Source organism: Trichechus manatus, unplaced genomic scaffold (assembly GCF_000243295.1).
Source record: "Trichechus manatus latirostris isolate Lorelei unplaced genomic scaffold, TriManLat1.0 scaffold00134, whole genome shotgun sequence".
Lineage (NCBI taxonomy): Eukaryota > Metazoa > Chordata > Mammalia > Sirenia > Trichechidae > Trichechus > Trichechus manatus.
Window position 1 is genome coordinate 2,760,487 of NW_004444070.1, and position 26,848 is coordinate 2,787,334.

A 26,848-nucleotide genomic window follows, 5' to 3' on the forward strand; every position below is an offset into this window, starting at 1 on the left:
ACCCACGGAGAAGGAGTCACGGGACTTGCAGCTCACGGTAGCACCTACGGAGAAGGAGTCACGGGACTTGCAGCTCACAGTAGTACCCGTGGAGAAGGAGTCACGGGACTTGTAGCTCACGGTATTACCCACGGAGGAGGAGTCTCTTATCTCTTCTTGGCTAGATCTGTGCAGCCTTTCTATATGGTCCTCCTATGTAAAATATTTTACTACCTTACCTTATTGTTGATGCTGTTGTTAGGTGCCATCGAGTGGGTTCCAACTTATATGGACTCTATAGGACAGGATAGAACTGTCCCGTAGGGTCCAAGGCTGTAATCTTTACAGGAGCAGATTGCCAGATCTTTCTCCCGAGGAGCAATTGGGTAGGTTTGAACACGACCTTTCAGTTAGCGGCCGAGCACTTAACCACTGCTCCACCAGGGCTTAGTCTCTCATTAATTTTTAAAACTTTCATTGATACGATTTCTTATTAGTTGTTTGAAATACATTTTTGTTTTATTTGAAATAACTTTTAGAAAAAAACACAAGTTCCTAAAAGTATACATTAAGGATTTTATTGTCTGCAGATACATCTACCAAATGTTTTGGGAAAAAAATGGACGTAATTAAAATATTGATACTTTGAATCATGGAACATGATTCTTGTTCCTTGTCATGCAAGCCTAATTTTATATTTTTAGTAAGGTTTCAGGATTTTTCTATATAGATTTCACACATTTCATATTAAGGTTATTGCTAGATATTTTATATTTTAATTGCTATTGGGACGGGCCATTTTAGGTGATATTTTATAAATAGTTGTTTCTTTTCTGTAGAAAACCTGTTGCCTTATTATATTTATTTTGTAATTAGCCATTTAATTAAAATTTCAAATTAATGGTACTTGTTTTTCACTGGGATTCAGTCTCTTTTCAATATATTTCTTACAGATATCTTACTACTCTAGGTGCCTGAATGTTAGCCACAAACCAGTGGCTGAAAGATGCCAAGCCAAACATGTGCCCCATGGCCAGTAACTGTGGCCCATGCCACCTTTTCATCCCCCATTCCTTGACTCACAATTCACCTAGTGTATTAAAGGCTCTGAGAAGTCCTGCACCCGAAGAGCCCCATCTGACCTCGTTTAATCCGCTGTTTCCCATCTGCAAGATCCACATACCAAAAACCTGTTGGAAAATACTTAGAAATCCTGTGTAAATGTACTTGGCAGGCAAAGTGTTTATATTCTGAAAATATAAAGGGATCTCACAAAGTAGTACAAAAAAGATGCTCTTCCCAGGAATAACACGGGCAATTAACAAAAAATGCACCGCTTTCAGCTCTCAAGTTAATGAACAAAACCATGGTGCTATCCGGTGCGGCCTTCCTTTCTGATGTGCTCTTAAAGGGAGGGCTGCTTTGCACGGAAATGTGAATTCCTTGTAATTCCTTAGGATTCTGGCTGCCCAGCCCAGCGCCAGGAGCCGCGTGTCTTGCAGCCTGCACTGGGAGCAGTCTAGCCCCATCAGTCTGTCTGCTCCGCTGACTTAACAGGGATCTCTCGGCTGTTCCTCTCCTTTCATCCCTGTCTGGTTGGATTGTTTTCCAAAGGTGAAACAAGCAATGGGCTTATTGTAATGGTGAAAATACTTGCTGGATTCTAAGCTGAAGGTTTTGCTGCCCTCTGGGTGGGTGAGACAATGGATAAGGATCAAGTGCCAGCTACCAATGCTATAAAAAAGAGTTGAAAAGAATTCTGCGGTGATAAAGACCAGTATCCATTGCCTTGGAGTTGACTCTAACTCATACGATCCCATGTATGTCAGAGTAGAACCGTGCTCCATAGAGTTTTCAGTGGCTGATTTTTTTTCAGTAGATTGCTGGGCCTTTTTTCTGAGGCACCTCTGGGTGGACTTGAACCTCCAACCTTTTGGTTAACAGCTGAGGACCTTAACCATTTACATCACTCAAAACCCATTGCCGGCGAGTCAATTCCCACTCATAGTGACCCTATAGGACATAGTAGAACCGCCCCATAGGGTTTCCAAGGAGCGGCTGGTAGATTGAAACTGCAGACATTTTGGTTAGCAGCCGAACGCTTAACCACTGTGCCGCCATGGTGAACTCCAAAAACCAGTTGAGGCTGAGTCAGTTCTGACTCTTGGGGACCCCACGTGTGTCCGAGTGGAACTGTGCTCCATAGGGTTTTCAGTAGCTGGTTTTTCAGCAGTAGATCACCAGGCCTTTCTTCTGAGGCACCTCTGGGTGGACTCGAACCACCAACCTTTTGGTTAGCAGCTGAGCACGTTAACCGCTCACACCACCCAGGGACATTTTTTTCTGTAAGGGGCCCAACTAAATATTTGAGGCTTTGAAGGCCAGTCCCAGTCACAGCTCTTCAACTCTGTCCTTGTAGCAAGAAAGTGACCACAGACAATATGTGCAGGAATGCATATGGCTGGGTATCAATAAAACTTTATTTATGGATACTGGAATATGAATTTTATATAATTTCCGTGTATCAGGAAATATTATTCTTCTCTGGATTTTTTTCCAACCATGTAAGAATTTCAGAACTATTCATAGCTCATGGAGCGCACGAAAGCAGGCAGGATGTGGCCTGTGAGCTTTAGTTTGCTGGCCTTTGATGTTGCTAATGCAATAATGTTTTCAGATACAGTTTTACATAGGAAAATGCTCACAACATATATTACGTGAGAAGAGGCGGGGTCTGAAATCAATTTTAGAGTGTGCCCCCAGTTTTTTCTTTTTTCTTTTAATATGTGAATGTAGAAAGGAAGAGAAAGAAATACCCAAGATATTAGAATGGGTTTCTCTGTAGGGTGTCCTTTGAATGATTTTTATTCCCTTTGTAAGCCTTTCTATGTTTGCTAAATGCTTTATCATGAGTGAGTATTATTTTTGTAATAAGAAGCATTACTTTGAAAAACGCCTTTCTAAAAGAAAATTACTCTCAAGCTGGTTCGCTCTCCTGCTATTTTAAGGATTCGTTTTCCATATTTTGAACTTCACTTCCTCCCTCTGTCACTGGTTTCCTCTTCCGGGGATGTTTGCTGTCTATTTTCAGAACGTCCTTCACTCATTCCCTTATTCGTTCTTTCCTTCCCACCCCAACACCCCTCCTCCATTCCCAGTCCCTCCCAACCATCATTCCCAGCAATGACATTTTCCAAAGCTCTATTCTGAGCCAGAAGGGGAAAAAAAATATTACACAGCCTTTGTTATATTAGGAAAGAAGGTGGAAAAACGCACTTTGCTTCCAAATGCCGCTGATTCCATTCAAACACTTTGGGGAGGCAACCATCCCTGCGTGTCATGACCAGGATGTTTCCGATGGAAAGATGATCCGCGGAGATCAGCAGTGTTCTCCCTTCAGTGTACACTGACCCCTATACAGACCTTTGGGCCAAAATTCCCTTAGCACAGATACAAGAAGCGTGGTGTTAAGGGTGTAATTCTCTTGCCAATGTTGTCCTTTGGCTCATGGGAAACATGTCAGCACCAGCCACAGTGTTGCTAGTTACTGTCGAGTCAATTCCGACTCATAGCCACGCCATGTGACAGAGTGGGACTGCCCCGCAGGAGGGTTTTCTAGGCCGTGATCTTTACGGAGCAGATCACCAGGTCTTTCTCCCGCAGAGCTTCTGGGTAGGTTTGAACCGCCAACCTTTCAGTTAGCAGCTGAGCACTTAACCGTCGCACCACCAGGGCTCCTTAGTTAGCAGGTATAAGGATAGTATTTGGGCTCTACTCATAAATGTATATGTAAATGTATATGTATACTCATACATATAAAATGTTGTTGGGTGCCATGGAGTGGATTTGGACTCTTGGTGACCCCATGTGTTAGAGTAGAATTCCCCCATAGGGTTTCATAGGCTGTAATCTTTGCGGAAGCAGATCGCCAGGTCTTTTTCCCTCGGACCCACTGGGTGGGTTCGAACCATCAGCCTTCCGGTTAGCAGCCAAGCACTTAACCATCGCACCACCCGTATATCTCGGCTATTCTCTTTAATGTGATCTTCAGTATTCAGCGGAGACAACCTCCTATCAGCAGAGCCATGGGGAGGATGGAACATCAGGCTATGGGGCTCCATTTATTCCAAACCCACCTGCATCTCCATTGTATGCCAGGAGGAACATCCTGTTTGGGATATTTTTCACGTCACATCAGGATACTATGAAGCCCTGGGTGGCACAAAGAGTTAAGTGCTCCACTACTAGCTGAAAAGTTGACAGTTCAAACTGACCCAGAGGTGCCTTAGAAGAAAGTCCTGGCCATCTGCTTCCGAAAGATCGCAGCCATTGAAAACCCCATGGAGCCGAGTTCTGAAACACATGGAGTCAACTTGACAGCAGCTGGTTTTGTTTTGTTTGTTTGTTTAATCAAGATACAGTGTCATAGGTCAGACCTGTGACCAGAAGTTGTCCAGTCCACTGGGATGTCCATTCACCCACTTGGCCCATCTTTACTGAGTACTGACTGCATCAGACACAGGGCTAAGGGTTGCCAATGCAGTGATGGGGAAGATGGTTGCCGTAAGCTACCACATCCTCTAGGGTGGTGCCATGTTAATTATCATCCACGCGGGAAGAAGATAGGGCTGAAAGCCAGACAAGAGGTAATACTGCATTAGACATTGAGGGGTGACCATAAATGAAGGAAACAGGCCAAGTGTCGACGATTGTGCCAGAAAATAGAGTGTCAAGGAGTTGAAAACAAGGAGAGATGCTGAGAGCCTGTTCTTAGGGGGAGCCATTTGGTTGCTGGACACTTTGCTTGTTATAAGCTTGTTATGAAGACTTTGCATGGTTGTTGTTGTTGTGTTTGCTAGTTGTCACCAAGTTGGTTCCAACTCAAGGTGGCCCCATGTCCAAAATTTGCAGATCCTGTGCCATTTTCATAGGAGCCCTGGGGGTGCGGTAGTTAAGAGCTCAGCTGCTAACCAGAAGGTTGGCAGTTCGAATCCACCAGCCGCTCCTTGGAAACCCTATGGGGCGGTTCTACTCTGTCGTCTAGGGTCGTTAGGAGTCAGAATCGACTCGACAGCAACAGGTTTCAATGGGCGCCATTTTCAAGATCACTGTCATGCTCAAGTCCATTTGTTGAGGCCACTGTGTATTCTGAGTGCCTTCCAACCCAGGGGGCTCATCTTCCAGCACTTTGTCGGACACTGTTACGATCCACAGGGTTTTCATTGGCTAATTTTAGGAAGTAAATCTCCAGGCCTTTTTTCTGAGCCACTACTGAGTAGGCTCAAACCTTCAATCTTTTGTTTAGCAACCAAGCGCATCAACCATTTCCATCACCCAGGGATGCCGAAACCAGATGCCAATGACTTGACTCTGACTCATGGCAACCTCATGTGTGTCAGAGTAGAACTGTGGTTCATAGAGCCTTCAATGGCTGATTTTTTGGAATTAGATACATTGCCAGGCCTCTCTTCCGAGGCTCCTCTGGGTGGACTTGAACTTCCAACTCTTCATTTAGCAGCCAAGTGCATTAACTGTTTGCACCCCCCAGGGATTACAGTAGGTCCCCTAGAAAGTGACTAAGCCCCTTCTTTAATGCCATTGTAGGGGAGAGGGCTTGGAGGGGGAGAGAAGAAGGCCCTGTAGGAATATGCCGATTTCACATAGCTTGCACTGCTTCATACCATACTGCATGCGCGCCCTACTCATTGAACCACCAAAACAATCCCATTGAATACTGCCTTCATCCCATCCTTAAAACAGGAGAACTGTGTCCTGCAAATAAAAGTGAGCTTGCCCTTGGTCACAAAGCTAGTTAGCGGTAGAGCCAGGAATAAAGGCTACTATGGAGATTCTCATCCACTTAAAATAATAATTAGATAATCCATTCCCTTACCAACCACCACCACCCATCCGTCTGTTGTACTGTGGGATCTTGAGTGTTGCTGTGACGCTGGAAGCTATGCCACCAGTATTTCAAATACCAGCTGAGTCACCCATGGTGGACAGGTTTCAGTGGCGCTTCCAGACTAAGACCAGGAAGAGAGGCCTGGCACTCTACTTGTGAAAATCAGCCAATGAAACCTTCCGGATCACAGCAGAACACTGTCCGACTGGCTTGCTTTGGACACATCATCAGGAGGGATCGGTCACCAAGGAGGGCGTCATGTTTGGTGAAGTAGAAAGCCAGCGAGGGTGAGGGAGACCTCCGTGAGATGGACTGGCACTCAGACCTGCTGGTGATTGTGAGGATGATACAGGAGTGGGCAACATATCGTTCTCTTGTATGTGGAGTCGCCAGGAGCAGAAGCCAACTCGATGGCAGCTGACAGAAACATCAGCCCTTCCGGTGTGAACCAAACACCCTCCTGTTTTCATGCTTCCATTAAAGCATAGTTAAATACCGTCCGTCGATGACCCTAAACCATTTCTACATGGCAAGGGTTAGCGGTAACGATGCTTGTTTATCTGATGCTGAAGTGTCCTTTTTAAAGAGGAGCGTCCCAGAGGTGCAAGAGCCTTTGAGTTAAAAATAAGTCAGAGTAAACATAAGAGAAGAGCGGAATAACAACACCATTTTCCCCAGGAAGTATGCCGCTCTCAAGGGAAAAGCTTACTAGGCTGCCTGAAAACGGGGACTGATTTTCAGCCTAAGGCTTTGCAGGAGGGGCCTTTCCTTCTTGTGGGTATTTTGCCTTGATATACGTTTTTTTCTTTTTCTTTTTTAATTGAGCTGAAATTGACATAACATAAAATGAACCATTTTAAAGTGAACAATTCAGGGTATTGAACACATTCACAATGTTGTACAACCACCACTTCTGTCCTGTTCCAGAACATTCTCATCACCCCACATGGACACGAGTTTCCCCATAATCCCCCACACCCCAGCCCCTGGTAATCACTCATCTTCTTTCTCTGTCTATTGATTTGCTTATTCTGGATATTTTATAAGGAGCCCTTGTGGCACAGCAGTTAAGGGCTCCTCTGCTAACTGAAAGAGGCAGTTCAAACCCACCAGCCTCTCCTCGGGAGAAAGATGTGGCAGTTGGCATCTGGAAAGATTGCAGCCTTGGAAACCCTGTGGGGCAGTTCTAGTCTGTCCCGTAGGGTCGCTGTAAGTTGGAATGGACTTGATGGGGTTGAGGGGGTGGAGAGAAGGACCAGTGAAAAGCATTATTGTTGAGAAGGTGAGTCCTTGCACACAGGAGGGGAGAGAGTCCAGTTGCAGAGGAATGTAGCACATACAGATTGAGTTTTGAGCAGTCGGCTCTGATTGCTAGCGTGGCCCTGGTCATGGGCTCAGGGCGTGCTGGGGAGCCCAAACGGTGAACCGCTCAAATACTAACCGCAAGGTTGGCGGCTGAAGTTCACCCACAGGTGCCTCAGAAGAAAGGCATGGCAATCTGCTTCAGAAAAGTCAGCCACTGAAAGCCCTGTGGAGCACGGTTCTACTCGGACACACATGGGCTGTCAGGAGTCACAGTGGATCCCATGGCAACTAGTTTGTCTTTGTTCTGTTACCTAGGTGAGAGGTGGTTAACACTGGCTGCCTTCTAGAATCCCCGCAGGAGCTTTTAAGAAGACCCGTGTCCTCCGGCACCTCCATGTCTGGGGTGGGCTTTTGGACATGTTATAAATGGAGTCATACACGGCGTGACTTCCTGTGTCGGGCGTCTTTCCCTCAGCGGCACATTGGCAAGGTTCGTCCACGGCGTAGCATAAATCGGAACTTCATTCCTTTTATGGCTGAAGGATATTCCACTGTTCCGGAATCGGGGCCCTGCTGGTGCAGTGGTTAAGAGCTCGGCTGCTAACCAAAAGGTTGGCAGTTCCAATCCACCAGCCGCTCCTTGGAAACCCTGTGGGGCAGTCCTACCCTGTCCTTTAGGGTCGTTATGAGACAGAATCGACTCGACGGCAACGGGTTTCATTCTTTTTTAATCTCTATGGGAGCAGATCGCCAGGTCGTTCTCCCACGGAGCTGCTGGTGAGTTCAAACCGCTGACCCTTCAGTTAACAGCCGTGAGCTTCACCACTGAGCCACCAGGGCTCCCATTCAAATGTTACTTCTACAGAAAAGGATTCACTGATTCCCAAGTCTCTGTCTCCTGACTCTCTGCAATTTCTCCAAACCAGAATTTATCCCTCCTGTGGTGGATGTGAGAAGCCCTGGTGGCACAGTGGTTAAGTGTGTATCTAGATACTAGAAAATGTTGATGAGCATGTTAGATATTTTAGGAAGCTTTTGGAGCCCTAGTGGCGCAGTGGTTAAGAGCTCGGCTGCTAACCAAAAGGTTAGCAGTTCCAATCCACCAGCCGCTCCTTGGAAACCCTGTGGGGCAGTTCTACTCTGTCCTATAGGGTCTCTGTGAGTCGGAATCAGCTCAATGGCAACAGGTTCGCTTTGGTTTGTTTGTTTTTTTGGTACGGGAATTCACGTGAATACACGGTTTATGTTAATGTAAAACTCCCACCAGGATCCAAAGGGAAAGAATCCCCATCTGCCAACATGTGTTCTCACGAATCCATCCTGTAGAACGTCAGAGTCTGTAGTTCAGTGGAGTCCCTGGGTGGTAGAAAAGAATGGTTAACACACTCAGCTGCTAACTGAAAGGTTGGCGTCTCTAATCCACCCAGTGTGCCTCAGAAGAAAGGCCTGGTGATCTACTTCCAAAATATCAGCCACGGCCATCCTATGGAGCGCAGTTCTACTCTGACACTCACGGGGTCACCATGAGTCAGAGTCGACTTAACAGCAGCTGGATGGTCGGTTGCTGGTTTAACAGGGGTGATGCGTTCCAGAAAAGTCTTAGCAAATTAGTAACAGCTGACCCTACCTTGGTCCAGGTTTGAGGCTTGCTCTTCAAGACACCATCCCCCACAGGGTGTCACCTTCCTTACCTTGGGTCTTACACGTACTGTATATGACATTTCTCTGAGAAGTCAGCGTACGGTGTCAGCCCCGAAACTGCAGTGAGTCCGGGCTGGATAGAGCCTTCAGGGCTCAGAAGAAAGACCATGAAATATTGATGCTCACTGCAGAGACTGGTGGACAGATGGGAGGGGTGTATACTCCCTCCCAGCTGGTAATAAGGACAGCTGGGCAAGTTTCAAGGCTGTCCGCTGTTGTGCTTGTCAGTTACCGTCCAGTTGATGCTGCCTCATGGCGGCCCCATGTGTGTAGGGTATAACTGTGCTCCATGACACTTTCAAAGCTGTGAGCTTTTGTAAGTACATCACCAGGCCTATCTTCTGAGGTGACTCTGGGTGGGTTTGAACTGCCAGCGTTTCAGCGAGTAGTTGAGCGCCGAACCCTTAATACGGATAAATGAATCGGCATGAGACCCATCTTGACTGTGCTACCAAACACACGTTGTAGAAACATCGCGTTGCCTTGTAGTTGTATTCACCAACCTCCAGTTGCCTGGAAAACTCTAAATAGACAGTAGCGTAATAAATAAAATTAATTCACACAGAGAGGGCAAAGAGAGGAACCCTTTTGTAAGTATGGCGTTTTGCTTTTGACCACTTCCTTCGGAATTGACAACCAGGGTGCTAGGGTGGACATGAAGGGCGTGGAGACTGTTCAACGTGGAGGGCCCCACGTCGCCAAGGCAAAACCATGGAAGCATCCACAATGTCACAGACCTTGTTGGCAGCATCGTTGAGAACATCAACTTGGGGCCAGTATTGTTGCTACCAGAATTGATCTGTGTACGCTCTGGGTTTAGCATTGTCAGAACTGAGTGTCCTGCAGCCCGGGAGAAAAAAATAGACTGGAAAAAGATGAAACAAAAAGAAAAAAATATCTGGGTTCGACTTAAGAATGACCATACCCGATGCCAGTGCTCCTCAGTGTACGGCAATGTTGGCCGCCGGGGGACATTGGACAATATCTGGAGACTTTTTTTATTATCGCAATTTGGGGAGAGTATGGTAGTGTAGTGGTTGAGACCCACAGCTGCTAACCAAAAGCTCTTCAGTTTGAATCCACTAGCCGCTCCTTGGAAACCCTATGGGGCAGTTCTATTCTGTCCTATAGGGTCACTGTGAGTTGGAATTGATTTGACGGCAATGAATTTGGTTTGGGTTTTGGTTTATGCCACTTGCAAGGAGTCCTGGTGGTGCGGTGGTTAAGTGCTCAGCTGCTAACTGAAAGGTCAGTGGTTCAAACCCACCAGTTGCTCCTCGGTAGAAAGATATGACAATCTGCTTGCATATAGATTGCAAAAAAACAAAACATAACCATTGCCTTCGAGTCAATTCCGACTCATAACAACCCTATAGGACAGAGTAGAACTGCCCTATAGGATTTCCAAGGAGCGGCTGGTGGATTCCAACTGGCAACCTTTTGGTTAGCAGCCGAGCTCTTAACCACTGTGCTACCAGGGCATAAAGATTACAGCCTAGGAAACCCTATGGAATGCTCTGCTCTGTCCTAAAAGGTCTCTGTGAGTCGAACTCGACTTGACAACAACGGGTTTTGGATGCTACTTCCATCCACTGGGTAGAGGTCAGGGATGCTGCTGAACATCTTACAATGCACAGGACCGCCCCCACCCCACCCCCTAAAAAGAATGATCCAGCCTCAAATATCCATAGTACCGAGATTGGTCAACACTTACCTACGCAGAGAAGACCCTTACAGGAGAACCAGAGGCAAGAAGCCTGATCTGTTAGAATCCATTCCCTATGAATTCATGGCATAATGAGTGAAAACAACAAAAGACTTTTTACTGGGAAAAAAGTTAACAAGATTGCTTAGAGGGCATTACGTGTGTGTTCATGATGGTGGAATGATTTGGAAAAGGATATCAAGAAAGGTGTCAAGCTGAGAATGTAATCAATGTCACTGAATTGCACATGCAGAGTTTATTGAGATGCCATGTGTTTTATTATCTATATTTTCACTACAATAAAAAAATAATAAGTCAGCAAGATAACAAGTTAAAAAACAAAGAAGGTAACATCGCCCAAATGGCAACCCTCAGAAGACCACATAAAGTCACTGAAATTTCTAGTTAGACAGATTGCACAAGAAGCACCCAAAATACAGAACCGGCTTGATGACTCAGGACCGACGATCCCAGCCAAATCCTTGGGCTCCAATTAAATGGCAGGATGTGTGAGTCTCTAGTTACCCCCCTGTAGTCTTGGGTGACAAGGTTGCTGGAGCTCCTGTCTGCATGGGGTGGCTCCTCACAGACAACAGGCAGGCTGACTTTCCACGTACCTGTCCTCCAATGAGCAGCCAACACCACCTTTTGCAGAGCCAGGGACTGTTCGTGGTTCCGCTTCTACCTGGTGGTGCAATGGTTAACTAAGCACTCAGCTGCTAACTGGAAGTGGATGGTTTGAACCCACCCAGTGGCTGTGCAGGAGAAAGACCTGGCTGTCTGCTCCTGTAAAGATTACAGCCTAGAAAACCCTATGGGGAAGTTCTACCCTAGGGGAGCCCTGGTGGTGCAGTGGTTAAAGTACTCAGCTGCTAACCGAAAGATTGGCTGTTCAAACCCACTAGCTGCTCCTCCGGAGAAAGATGTGGCAATCTGCTTTTGTAAAGATTTCAGCCTTGGAAACCTGTGGGGCAGTTCTACTCTGTCCTACAGGGTCGGTATGAGTTGGAATCCACTCGACAGCAATGGGTTTGGGTTTGGGTTTTTATCTGTCTGGCTTCCCTGTGAGATGCTCCTGTTGGAAACCAGCCGTTTGGTCTATGATCACAACCCCACATCATGACTTGTCTGCTGGCTGCTACTTCTTCACAATGGCCAAGGATGGCATCCCTCGGCTGAATGCTGCATGTCATCATGTCCCTGCCATGCTTCCCATGCTCACCTTGATGGGGCAGCATCTCTTCCACATCCCACAAAGCTGCTGTGTACAGTCCTGGTTGTTACCTCCACTCTCATTGTCTGACTCAGAACCAGTAGGTTCCTGAGGCTTCAGCTGGTAAACCAGCTGACCAGTTACCATGGTGTTGATTCCAACTCATGACGATCCCCTGCATGTCAGAGTAGAACTGTGCTCCATAGGGTTTTAAATGGCTGATTTTTCAGAAGTAGATTGACAGGCCTTTCTTCTGAGGCACCACTGGGTGAACTCAAACCTCGAACTTTTTGTTAGCAGCCGAGTACATTAGCCATTTGCACTACGCAGGGGCTCCTTAATGTAGGTAAGCACCCAAAATCAAAACCTCTTGCCTTTGCGTGGATTCTGACTCACAGCGACTGCCCCATAGGGATTTCTTTGCTGTGGTCTTTGCGGAAGCTGATCTCCAGGGCTGTCTTCCATGGTGCGGCTGGGTGGGTTCGAACCGCCAACCTTTATGTTAGTAGTCAAGTACCAATCATTTGTGCTACTCAAGGACCTCTTAATGCGGGTGGTTGCTGTTGTTTTTGCCGTTGAATTGATTCTGACTCCTGGCGAACCCCGTGTGTTTCAGATTAGAACTGCTTCATAGGGTTTTCAAAGCTGTGACCTTTTGGAAACATTACCAGGTCTGACTTCTGAGGCACCTCTGGTTGGGTTTGAACCGCCAACCTTCTGACTAGTAGTTGAGCACTTGGCCGTTTGCACCACCCAGGCACTATTCTAAAATTTCATTTGTAAGTCTTCCTTTTCTCTACTAATATTAAGTAGACACATGGTAGAAAATCCTCGGCAGTGCCACATCTCACAATCATATAGCATATCATTTTATGTCACCTTGGCTGGATTGAGGATACCTCGCTAAATCTCTGCTTTGGCTGCTGGTCAAGCAGAGCGTGAGCTGATTTTCAGTGCTTCCTTTCATTTCCTTACTATGTAACCAAAGTACCTTGACACTGTGATTTTTTACAAAGACTTGCTGTATATGGTATTTCTCTGAGGGGTCAATCTATCATATCAGCTGTCTTTAAATTGGCACAATTATGTTCCAAAGCAGTTCATGTTAAAATGTAACTCTCAGTAAACCCCACTATGGATAGAAATGGAGAGAATAGCTCTTGATTATCCAGAAAGTGAATTTCCTAGAACCAAGAATTGGTGCCTATATTGGGAATTTATAGCATCTCATCCACTTGAGACTGAAGCTGGGAATCCCCATGGTTAAAGCGTTGGGTCTCATTGGAGATCAATTACACTGAGTTGAATGTTAGTATAAGAAACACACACACACACACACACACAAGTGGTGGTATTCAAAACAGCACCCACCTAATCCACATATCCCATCACCTGTCAGTCAGTTTGTTATACTGTGGGAGCTTGAGTTTTGCTGTGAAGCTGGAAGCTATGCGACTAGTCTTTCCGATATCAGCAGGTTCACCCAGGAAGGACAGGTTTCAGTGGAGCTTCCAGACTAAGACAGACTAGGAAGAAAGGCCTGGTGATGTACTTTCAAAAATCAGCCAATGAAAACCCTATGGATAACGATAGAATATTTTCAATACAGTGCTGGAAGATGAGCCCCCTAGGTTGGAAGGCACTCAAAATACACAGTGGCCTCAACAGTGGACTCAGATATACCAACGATCATGAAGATGGTAAGATCAGGCAACATCTTGTTCTGTTATACAAAGGTCACCGTGGATCAGAACCAACTCGACAACCAACAACAGTCCACATGCTGGAACTTATCCGTTTGTTACAGCCTAAGATGTATAATTGGGGTACAGAAACAGATAAAGGTCAACCCCTACTGTGTCAGTTGCATCACTAGGGAGCTGCTGCAGGGGGCGCAGACTGCACCAGCTCACACTGTCTGAGTGGGTGACACCAAAATGACTGTCTATAAAAATATCCGTGTAGTTACTTATAACAATGAAAACATTTTTTTGTAAGCCCAGCTTACATGTATCAGTATGCCTACAGGGCTAAAACTCTATGCTGATTTACTTCTTGAACCTTCTAATGTGCTCTGGTCAGAGCTGTCAGTATTACCCAGTGACAATGATGCTTCCAATCACGTGGTTTCATCTGCACGTGCTACAAGCACACGCTGTTGTTTTCGTTCTTTTTATAGTCGCTGATTTTGTCAATTTTTCTGATGTTTTAGCTAAGATATTGTGGTGATCAGTGTTTGTGAGCCTGTATCGATAGCTTTTTTGAGAATTAAGTCATAATTAAAGGAAAAGAAGGAGTGATATATGGGAATTACGATTTAAGAGTAACGTTACTACAAAAAAAATTACTAAGGATTCTATATGGTCCGGTACTGGAGGAGGTCCATGGAGGGGGTGGGGTGACACCATGAGTTACTGCACTGGGTGACTCCAGTCCTAATGACGCCACTGTACTGTGTTCCTGCCAACTCACACCCGTCCCTATTGTTCATCTTTAAATATATGCGTCTGAATTGAAGGTTCTACCATTTCCTGTGTAACCTTGTTCAGACTTTATAACTTGTAAACCAGAATGGAATATTTATTACCCATTGCACCTCTTGCAGAAACACCCATCATGCATTTCTCCTTGAGTTTTCTTCCAGGAAAAAGAAGTTTATTTCTATTATTGATGAATGTTGGCCTCATCAATACATCTGGTCCCTGTTAAGTCCCTCTGTCCAAGTCTGTCCTTCTGTCCATCCCTATCTAGCACCTCCCGTGAGTATTAACATAATTTCCATTCAAGTCTGACCCCAACCTCCTCCTTTCAGCCAAGATATCGATTCCCTTACCCGTCCTTTTTCTCTCTCCCCTGCCCTACAATTCCTTGAGCCCAGGCTGGAAATGCCATCTTGCTTCTCAGATCCTAACTGCTGAGCATTTTCTTCTCCTATTCCTGGGTCTCCTTCTTTCCCTCACTTTTTTTTTAAATCACAGCTTTATCGAGATATATATAGTTCAGATGCCTCCCAATTCATCCATTTAAAGTGTTCAGTTATTTTTAGTATATTCACAAAGTTGTGCAACCATCATCATTATTTGGTTCCCAAACATTTTCTCAACCCCAGAAAGAAACCTTGTACCGATTAAGGGATTGCTATCATACCATTTTATGTGCTTCTAACGTAAATGGATTGCCAATGCCATCCGCAGTCCTTTCAACTCTAAGACCCCCTTTTTTTCTTCCTCAGAGTAGTAATTCTAACTCTCATCACCTTGCTTGGGTCATCAAGTCTTTCATTTTCCCTCTGTCCTTCTCTCAGTGGAACTTACGCCATACTTCAAGGAGAATGTAGAACCTATCAGGTATGATTTCCCATAGAGCTTCTACCCTACACCCTGCCCTTTCCCCATGATCTATAACTAGTCCTACTTTAGCTCCTTCCCTCTGATCTCAAGGAATAATTGTCCCCCCTAAATTATAAGATGAATCTCTCTTCTTGTGTTCTAGACCCTTGCTGTTGAGTGCTGTTGAGTTCGCTCTGACTCATAGCCATGTTATGTATAACAGAACAAAATGTTACCTTGTCCTGCACCATCCTCACAATTGTTGCTATGTTTGAGCCCATTGTTGCAGCCACTGTGTCAATCCATCTCATTGAGCGTCCCCCTCTTTTTCATTGACCCTCTACCAAGCATGATGTCTTTCTCTAGTGATTGGTCCATCCTGATGACTTCCTCCAAGTTCTTACCATCCCCTATTTCTTGTCAGACTTTTTTGTAAACTCCTCTCAATTTTCCCCCTCAGTATATAATCATGCTCAAGTAGATGTCATCTTAAAATAAAAGCAACCAAACCAAACTCAACCAAAAATAACAAAACTAAATTTTGAAAAGAAACCCATCTCTCCATCTCTTCTATACCTTTATCTAGTTTCTGATTTAACATCTTTTTTACTCTTCGAGGTCGGTCATCTAGCATTATAATTTTTATTTTCCCCACTTTTTAAAAATATATTTTATTTACTTTGGTGGCAATATACACAAACAAACATACGTCCATTCACATTCACAATTTCTATATGAACAGTTCAATAACATTGATTACACTGGTTACATTAAGTTATTTTCTCACAGTTCAGGAGGCTAGAAGTCTGAATTCAGGGCGCCAACTCTAGGAGAAGGCTTTCTCTCTCTGTTTGTTGACTGCGAAGGAAGGTCCTTATCTCTTTGAGCTTCTGCTTCTGGGCAGTCTTCACGTGGCTTCCTCTCTTCCTCCATCTCTGCTTCTTTGCTTGCTTGTTTAATCTCTTTTTATTTATGCTTCGTTCTTTTATACACGGGATCGCCTTGAGTCAGAGCTGACTTGATGGCAACTAACAAAGACAATAACAACCTTAACCAGTGTCTTGTAACCTAAGATAGTTGAGGAAGTTAAACACATACACGCATATTTAAAAAAAACAAAAAACAAAACCTGTTGCCATCTAGTTGATTCTGACTCATAGCGACCCTATAGGACAGAGTAGAACTGTCCCATAGCATTTCCAAGGAGTGGCTGGTGGATTTGAACTGCCAGCCTTTTGGTTAGCAGCCAAGCACTTAAGCACTGCACACACATTCAGACTTCTGAAATAAGGCTTCAGTCATTTACTAATAATTTTCCTGCAGCAAGAAATGAGGGTGTGACCACCAGCCAGAGGCAGGTGACCACAAAACCTGGGTTCCCTAACACCTTAATTTTACAGGTTCTCTTTTACACATGAGTACAACCCAAGTTCATCCTTCCCCATTCTGGATAAAGAATCCATTTGTGGTGACCAGGGAGGAATGACTGTGTACTTGCCAATAACCAAAATCTAAGAAGCCAATTGAAAGGAAAAACTGACATATACCTTTGAGAAGAGGTTACATATATATTTGAAAATAAGAGAAGTCACAGTATTTAAGAAAACAAGATAAATAGATGGACGAATAGATAGGTAGATGGCTGGCTGGCTGGCTGGATGGATGGATGGATAGATGGATAGATGCCATTGAGCTGACTCCTACTGATGGTGACCTTATGTACAACAGAACTAAATGTTGCCTGGTCCTGCATCATCCTCATGATCACCACCATGTTTGAGTCCATCTTTGTGGCTATTGTGCCAACCCATCTCACCAAGGGTCTCCCTCACCATTGCTGGCCCTCTTCTTCATCAAGCATGATGTCCTCCTCCAGCAATTGATCCCTCCTGATGACGCGCCCAAATCAGAAGCAGACCACCAGGCCTTTCTTCCCAGTCTGTCTTAGTCTGGAAGCTCCACTGAAACCTGTCTGTCATGGGTGACCCTGCTGGTATTTGTAATACCAGTGGCACAGCTTCCAGCATCACAGCAATATGCAAACCACCACTGTAAGAAAAACTGGCAGTGGTGATGTGAAAACAAAGAGGAGTTTGATATTGAAATCCTGTAAATGTCTCCTTCTGTTTGTTTAATGAAATAAAAATATATTAAGGGAGTTTTCAGTTAGCTGAGTCCTTATCTGGATTCATGTATAAAGTTGTTTTTTTTTTTAATTATGGAAGGACTACTTTCCTCTTCGTGACCCTCAAATTTACAATTCTAGCCCAAAGTTCTCCTTTAAATTCAATACTTTTTTATACCCTTCAGTCTTAGCCACTTAAATGTTCAAAGACATGTCAAAATCCATGCATTCATAGCTGGATTTAGTATCTCTTCCTCACTTCTCCCCCTAAGCTGTTCTCATCTTTTTATTCTCAACCCAGAGAATGTCAGCATCAGCCATCCAATCAGTTAAGTCTTCCCAGTTCCTCCTTTTCCTGCCTTCTCTGCATCTGAATATTGATCAAGTCTAGGAGCCTCAGCCCTCTCAAGCCCAGCTTGTCCTGGGAATCCACACTGCAGCTACAAGTTCCACCTACCTTTTTCTGCCCAGGCCACTGCAACTGCATTTTAGTTGGTTTTCTTGACTTTAGCCCTCTCTCATGGATTGAATTATGTCCCCCAAAAATGTTTGTATCAGTTTGACTGGGCCCTGATTCCTGGTACTGTGTGATTTTCCCATGTGTTGTAAATCCTGCCTCTATGATGTTCATGAGGGAGGATGGGCGGCAGTTGTGTTGGTGAGACAGGACTCAATCTACAAGATTGGATTGTGTCCTGAGGCAATCTCTTGAGATATAAAAGACAGAAGCGAGCAGAGAAATGGGGAGACCTCATACGATCAAGAAAGCAGTGCCAGGAGCAGAGCGCATCCTTTGGACCGGGGTCCCTTGGCAGAGAAGCTCCTGGTCCGGGGGGAACATTGATGAGAAGGCCAACAGAGAGAGAAAGCCTTCCCCTGGAGCTGCTGCCCTGAATTTGGACTTTTAGCCTACTTTACTGTGAAGAAATAAACTTCTGTTTGTTAAAGCCATCCACTTGTGGTATTTCTGTTGTAGCAGCACTAGATGACTGAAACACCCTCTAAGCCATCCTACACCCCATGGTTAAAGATGACTTTGTAAAGAGCAAATCTCATGTCAGGTCCATGGGGCTGCCATGGATTACAGAATGAAATAATGTAATATATATAAGTATACATTTACATATGTATATATATATATATAGAGAGAGAGAGAGAGAGATTTATCTCAAGGAAATGGTCACAAGGATGTGTTTCCTGACTCAATTAGCCACAGGGGCTGACAAATCCAAGATCGGCAGGTCAGATGGCAGGCGGCTGGCTCAAGTCCCAAGAAACAGAGTTCAGATGATGGTAAGCTGAATGCAGGATCCAGAGCAGAGCAAAAGTCAGTGAGCTTTTCCAGAAAGTCCTCCTATATTGGATGCAGGCCACACCCCCAAGAAAACTCTCTTTTAACTGATTGGCTGCTCATAGCAGATCTCATCATGGAGGTGATTACATTATATCAGCTCTTATCATGGAGGTGATTACATTATATCAGCTCTTATCATGGAGGTGATTACATTATATCAGCTCTCATCATGGAGGTGATTACATTATATCAGATCTCATCACGGAGGTGATTACATTATATCAGATCTCATCACGGAGGTGATTACATTATATCAGATCTCATCATGGAGGTGATTACAGCATTATATAACTGCCAAACTACATCATAACTGCCAAACCATTGAGAATCATGGCCCAGCCAGGTTGACACACAGCCTTAACCATCACAGACCTCAAAGGAGAGAGAATTTTAAGTAACATGGATTTTAAACTGCTTCCAAGAGAGATTGGAGGCATAAGATTTACTGGAATCCCTTGATTGCGGGGGCAGTTGGGAGATCCTTTGTAAAAACAGTTTGAGTGGGGAGATAAACCAGAAACCTGTATGCCAGGGACAGAAGAATGGAAGATTAGGAAACAGAAGGACAGTGTTGATGATCCCACTTGGAATCTTAATGGAGAGAGTGAAAGAAGCTGTGAGGGAAGATGCTAGGCTAAGAGAAGGTATGAGAGACAGTTGATGCTTGGCCATAATTCTTATTTTCCCGAACCTCCAGCGAGGCTGCAAAAACACCAATCACGCTTCTGCCTAAGTGCTCAGCTAACTTCCTCCTGCTGTAAAAACATGGTGCATAATTTATAGGTTTTCACACTTAAAATATCATTCATAGGAATATGGGGGTTTCTAAGGTGAGAATGGAAGAGAAACGCTCACCTAAGCACGGCTGATAATTAATTTTATATTTCTGCCGTATCTTAAAGTGAGGTGGAAGGTTGCGTGTATGTACCTCTTGTAAAACGATCCGAGGCCCTCAAAGAGAGCCTCCTTACCTAACAGGATCTTGGCCACATGCCATTTTATTTCTTTTCCTTTTTAAGGAAGCATTCCATGTTTTCATTGCTGAAGTATTGATGAGCAGGCTGTTTCCTAAATAAATTCATGGAATATTGAGCTGGAGGAGGTAATTATGAAATCATGACTAGGGACCAAAATGTTCTTCCATCTCGAGCTAGCTAGTGTGATTTCTTTATTGGAAACCTGAGAGTTTGCAAAGGGATATACCAAGTTACATAAGGAAACCCACATACAGAAGTGATTAGGAACATTAGCAATGGCTTAAGGACTACAGGATTCTTTTTGAGGTCTTTAGGCTATTACGAAGGAGCCCTGGTGTTGCAATGGATAAGCATTTGGTTGCTAATGAGAAGGTTCGTGATTCAAACCCACCCAGCAGTCCTGTGGGAGAAAGACCTGACGATCTGCTTCCATAAAGATTACAGCCTAGGAAACCCTATGGGACAGTTCTACTGTGTCACATGGAGTCGCTATGAGTTGGAATCAACTTGATGGCACCCAACAACAACAACGAGCTTTCATGGTGTGGTTGCAATTGTGTTGTTAAACTAGAAACTCCCTGGGATTGCTGGGTTCAGATATTATCTCAGTATTCCCTTTAGATCTTTGGGTTGAAGTAGTTACTGGGTAATAATCAAAACACAGTTAGTTTAAACATATGTCCCTGTGAACCCTACAGCACATCCTATGGTGGGGGTTGAACTCTCACATTATTTCCTGGAAATTTTAATTTAATTGTTTCTCAATAAATGGATGGATGGATGGATGGATGGGGGGGGGTGGATGCGTGGATGGGTGGATGGTTGGATGGATGGATGGATAGACAGACAGACAGACAGACAGATAGCTGTTATTGAGTTGACTCCAACTCATGGCAACCTTATGTACAACAGAACAAAACACTAAGCGATCCTGCATCACTGTCATGATCGCTGGCATATTGGAGTCTGTTGCTGTGGTTTCTGTGCCAGTCCATCTCAGTGAGGGTCTCCCTCACCCTTGCTGGCCCTAAACTTCACCAAACATGATGCCCTCCTCCAGCAATTGGTCTCTCCTGATGACGTGTCCAAACCAAGTCAGACAATGTTGTGTTGTGATCCACAGGGTTTTCATTGGCTAATTTTCAGCAAAAGATTGGCCAGGCCTTTCCTCCTAGTCTTAGTCTGGAAGCTCTGCTGAAACCTGTCCACCATGGGTGGCCCTGCTGGTATTTGAAATACTGGTGGCATAGCTTCCAGCATCACAGCAACACGCAAGCCACCACAGTATGACACACTGACAGACAGGTGGTCGTGTTTCTCCGAGAGGGGCACAAAACCCCACCGTTAATCAGCAAAGGGACCAGCAGTCAAGCATTCCAACAAAGAACTCCAGCTGCCTGCCTTCAGCCAGGCACCACCACACACTGAGTGTGTAGTATGTGTAGAAAACACTAAACAGTGTGGGAGCATGTTAGGGAAACAGTGGAGAGAGTTCGCTGTCTTTCAGGAGCAGAACATACACATGCACATACTCCCCATGCATACACAGGCACACATATATACAGACACACACATGTACAGATACATCACACACATACACAGACACATAAAACACACCCCACACACAGCACACTGCGCACACACGCATACTCTCCCACACACATACATACACACCAAACATGCACCACATTGTATACACACACACACACACACACACACAGACAATACATACACAGGTAGAGCACATACACACACTACACATGTACCACACGGCACACACACACACACACACACACATACACCCAGAGACACATACATACCACACACACACATAGACACATATATACACACAGAGAGACATACACACTCCACACACTATACCTTACACACACACACCCACATACACATATATAGACACATACATACACACATAGAGACACATGCACGCACACCACACCACACACACTTACACACACCCAGACCTCACACACAGACACACACACGTAGAGACACATGCATACATCATGCACACACACACATACACTACATAGATACACACACACTCAAAGACACATCCACACACACACCACACAGGTACCACACTGCACAGACGCATGCACACCATGCCACACGGTGCCCACGCGCACACACACACACACTTGAGCTAAGTCACTTTTCCCAAAGCCACAAGTCAAAGAGCCAGCTCAGTGAAGTGAAACCAGAAGGCGTGAGTGCTGAGGGACCTGACCGAGAGTGGCCCGGGTCCCCGGGCAGCTGATGGCCGAGGTGGGCTCCAGTCAGAGGGAAGCATTCTTTATAGTGTGCTCGTTTACACATGTAACGTTTACGAAACGCAGAATTTGAACATGAATTGCTGCGCACTCCGAAAACGGACCCTGTCATAATACCCTGGTGTCACCAGGAACATTTTGCATCTCTTCGAGGCACGTTCTCCCTCGGTGCGAGGTGCTAGGAGAGTAAACATTTAACAAGGACGCCGTCTGCCGCCTTTGAGAATTCTTACTGTGCGAATACATCCCATTTAACTTTACTTATTTTGTACTTGACTTTTGATGTCTGTCGTCTGCCGGTCCTGTTAGTCAATAGCCATTTCATAGTTGAATCTCATGCCTCAGGGCAAAAATCTTTGCTGGACGGAAAAAGAGCAAAGCAATGAATGCAGTCTATCTCCATGGTTCTGGGCCAGATTTTCATGCTTGTCAGAAGACGCACAAAATATAAGAGGTGATGCTAGTGACAATATGCTCATTTCCTGCAGGATGTGGGAAACTGGTTTTTAAGTGGCTTGTTAGACAGATGAGTACTGTAGCTGCAGCAAGGAAGTCACATAGTGTATGACTCCATTTATAAAATGTCCAAAAACCCAAACCAAACCCACTGCCATCGATTCCCACTCATCAAGACCCTATATGACAGAGTAGGACTGCCCCACAGGGTTTCCAAGGCCATAATCTTTATGGAAGTAGACTGCCACGTCTTTCTCCTTCAGACTGGCTGGTGGATTCGAACCACCAATCTTTTGGTTAGTAGCCGAGCTCTTAACCACTACGCCACCAGGGTCTCAGCAACGACTACCATGACTTGTCATGTTTTTTTCTGTCTAGAGATGGTTTTTCCCCGTCAGTCCTCTGTCCACACGCTCTGCAATGCAATTTTAGTTACTGTCTTCTCTAGTCCAGATCATCACTCAAGAAGTGTACTTTTGAGTCACCACCTCCATCTCCCTTACTCACTTTTTCTTTCCTCAAAACAGCTCAGTCCCACTGATCTCTAATCCTGGACCAATGTAACCATATAACCCCGACATCCATTCCTATTGCTGGGCACAGTAAACACCTTTGTCTGTACCACTATTGAATCTCCTAATTTAACTGATGTTGTGGGCAATTCTGGTGGTGGTGGTGTTAGTTGCAAAAAAATTGGGCTATTCTGTCAGTCCATCTCAGTGAGAGTTTTTCTTCTTTTTGCGAACTCTATACTTTACAAAAATCCTCACAACTGGACCGATAAGCAACATCATGATCAACAGATAAAACTATTAAAGTTGTCAAGGATTTCATTTTACTGGGATCCACAATCAATGCCTGTGGAAGTAGCAGTCAACAAATCCAGCGACATATTGCATTGGGGGAAATTTGCTGCAGAAAGCAAAGATGTTGCTTTGAGGACTAAAGTGTGCCTGACCTAAGCCATGATATTTTCAATCGCCTCATATGCCTGTGAAAGCTGGACAATGAATAAGGAAGAATGAACAATTGATGCCTTTGAATTGTGGTGTTGGCAAAGAATATTGACTATCCCATGGACTGCCAGAAGAACAAACAAGTCCATCTTGGAGGAAGTACTGCGAGGGTGCTCCTTAGTAGCGAGGATGGTGAGACTTCATCTCACACACTTTGGACATGTTATCAGGAGAGACCAGTCCCTGGAGAAGGACATCATGCTTGGTAAAGTAGAGGGTGAGCGAAAAAGAGGAAGACCCTCAATGAGATGGATTGACGTGGCAATGATTGTGAGGGTGGCGCAGGACCAGGCACTGCTTCGTTCTGCTGTGCCCAGGGTCGCTGTGGGTGGGAATTGGCTGGATGGCACCTGAGAAAAGCAACTGCTTTACCAACAATGAAGTCTGTTTCTAGGGACTGGTGATGATATGTCCGAAGTAAGCTAGCCAGAATCTCACCATCCTTGCTTCTAAGAGCATTCTGGTTGTTTTTTCCCTAAGACATATTTGTTTGTTCTTCTGGCAGGCCACGATACAGTCAATATTCTTTGCTAACACCACCACTTGAATGCGTAGATTCTTCTGTCTTCCCTTTTCACTGCCCGGCTTTCACATGCTTGTAAGGCTTTGAAAAGGTGGTAGCTTGGGTCAGGTGCACCTCAGTCATCAAAGTGACATCTTTGCTTAAGTACCATTCTGATGGTACCACGAACCACAAACCACAAACCAAACCTGTTACCTGTCAAGTCGATTCTGACTCATAGCGACTCTATAGGACAGAGTAGAACTGCCCCAGAGGGTTTCCAAGGCTGTCATCTTTTTGGAAGCAGACTGCCACATCTTTCTCTCGCGGAGCCACTGATGGGTTCAAACCACCAGCCTTTCAGTTAGCAGCTGAACACTTAACCACTGCACCACGGGGGCTCATTCTAACAGTACTGCCTGATAAATTCCTTCTCCTATTAACTTACAGTGGCTTTCGCCAACTATCACCCATTTTCAAGTCCTCTGCCTCTCTCCCTCAGCACACAATCTTTCTTTCTAAAGGAAAGAGAAAATAGACATTAAGGAGAATTGCCCCCCTTGATTTTCACATCTCCCACAAAATGATTTATGCCTGCATCCTTCCTACCCCCCTAGTTTCTGGAAAACATAGGACCCCAGATGAGAATCTCCCTATCTGCTCTGTAAGTTCCGTCTCATCACAGAAGGGCCTCCATCATTCATCCCCTTCCTTCTCTTCCCTATCATCAACCTTCCTAAGATCGGGACGTCTATAAATGGATGAGTTTTCTGTACTCCTCAACATGCTAGCCAGATGCCATCCATCAGTATCATTCTAATTTTAGCACACATGTTACCGGGCAGACATGCACAAAATTCTCTACACCTACTGCCACAACCTTTTCACCTCCAATTTAAATTCCTTAACCCATGAACATCTGTGTTCAGAATCCTCTACCCAGATCTCTTCAGGGTCACACAACCTTCATAACCCCTTTGTCCTATTTCTGCGTGCTCTCTGGGCCCCACTTGCCTGTTTTTATTTGTTAATCAAAAACTACTTCTTGAACCTCTTCACTCCCTAGAGTCCATGACTTTACATCGAAGTGATTTATTTCCTACTGCTTGGCTCACTCCTTGTCAATATTCTTTACTAATCTCTCTTGCTCCGTCTTCCCTTCCAGTGGGGTGTTTTCCAATGTCATGTCCTTGGTCCTTTCACACATCTTTCTCTGCACACCCTCTGGCAAGATGACCAGCCTTAAAAATAAACAGATGCCCGGGCCCCACCCCCAGAGATTCTAATGTGATTGATATGAACTATGGCCTGGACATATGACGTACCATTTTCTTAGAGTTTAATCTGCATTCAAACCATCCAAAGATCTTATTAAAATATACTCTGATTCAGACTAAATGGGCACACCAGCCCAGGGGCAAGGATGAGAAGGCAGGAAGGGACAGGAAAGCTGGTCATGGGGAACCCAAGGTCAAGAAGGGGAGAGTGTTGACATGTCGTGGGATTGGCAACCAATATCACAGAACAATATGTGTATTAATTGTTTAACGAGAAACTAATTTTCTCTGTAAACCTTCATCTAAAGTACAATTGAAATATATATATACCCTGGTGGCGTAGTGGTTAAGAGCTATGGCTGCTAACCAAAAGGCTGGCAATTTGAATCTACCAGGCGATCCTTGGAAGTTGTAGTAGCCTCTTGGGGGCAGTTCTTCTCTGTCCTATAGGGTCACTATGAGTCGGAATCAACTCAATGGCAGCAGGTTTGGTTTTCGGTTTTTGGTATACAAGTACTCTGATTCGGGGGGCGGGGGACTGAGGTGGAGTCCCAGCCTCAGCATTTCCAGCAGACTCAGTGTGATTATGATGCTGTTGGTCCACAGACCACAGCAACCAGCTCCTCACTTGTCCCCTGCTTCCTCGCTCCTTCCTTCACTTGTCCCAGTACTCAGCACAGTCACCAAAACCAAAAAAACCGAACTCGTTGCTATCGAGTGGATTCCAACTCATAGCGACCCTATAGGACAGATTAGAACTGCCCCATAGGGTTTCTAAGGAGCAGCTGGTGGATTTGAACTGCTGACCTTTTCGTTACCAGCCAAGCTCTACACCGGGGCTCCACAGTGACCAAAGAGGTCCTGTTAAGTGTGTTGTTGTTAGGTTCCGTCAACTCAACTCCGACTCACAGCGATCCCGTGCGACAGAGTAGAACTGCCCCATAGGGTTTTCTAGGCTGTAATCTTTACGGGAGCAGATCTCCAGGTCTTTTCTCCATGGAGTCACTGGAAGTTTGAACCATCAATCTTTCAGTTAGCAGCCAAGCACTTAACCATTGTGCCACCAGGGCTCCTTATTAAAGTATAAATCTGGTCATATCCCAACCCTGCTTACAATTTATCATGGACTTCCCATCAGTTCGAATAGAATCAGAATCCCCTGCCCTGACCTCTGAGGCTACTACAGTCTAGTCACTCATTCCTCCCTCACGGGCAGTGCTCCACCGCCTTCTGTCCCTACTTGCCCCATGGGCTTTGCTCAAGTGTTTCTCTATTTGGAGCAGTCTCCCACTGGTCTTCGGGGGAGTGACTTCTTTCTCTTTACCCAAGACTCAACTCAAACGGTACTTTATTAGCGAGCCCTTCCTCTTGGTAACTGTTTCATTGTCTTTATGTAACCCACAGCTGACTGAAAGTAACTCATCTACATGTTGGTGCCTGTGGTTTTATACTGTATCTCCTTACTAGCTTGCCCAGGAGAGCAGCCACTTCGTTTCATTCACTGCTGAGTTCCCAGCATGTAGAACTTTGCCTGGCGCGTACTAGGTGCTCAGGAAATATTGTCGCATGAATGGATAAACACATAAATGAATAAATAAATTGCGCTATTCAAGATGAGGCAATTTATTGTGATCAAACATTCAACATTTGCTTGTCTTTGTTTTATAGGATTAATATTTTAAAACTAAACCGTAGGTGTTCGAATCGCATGCT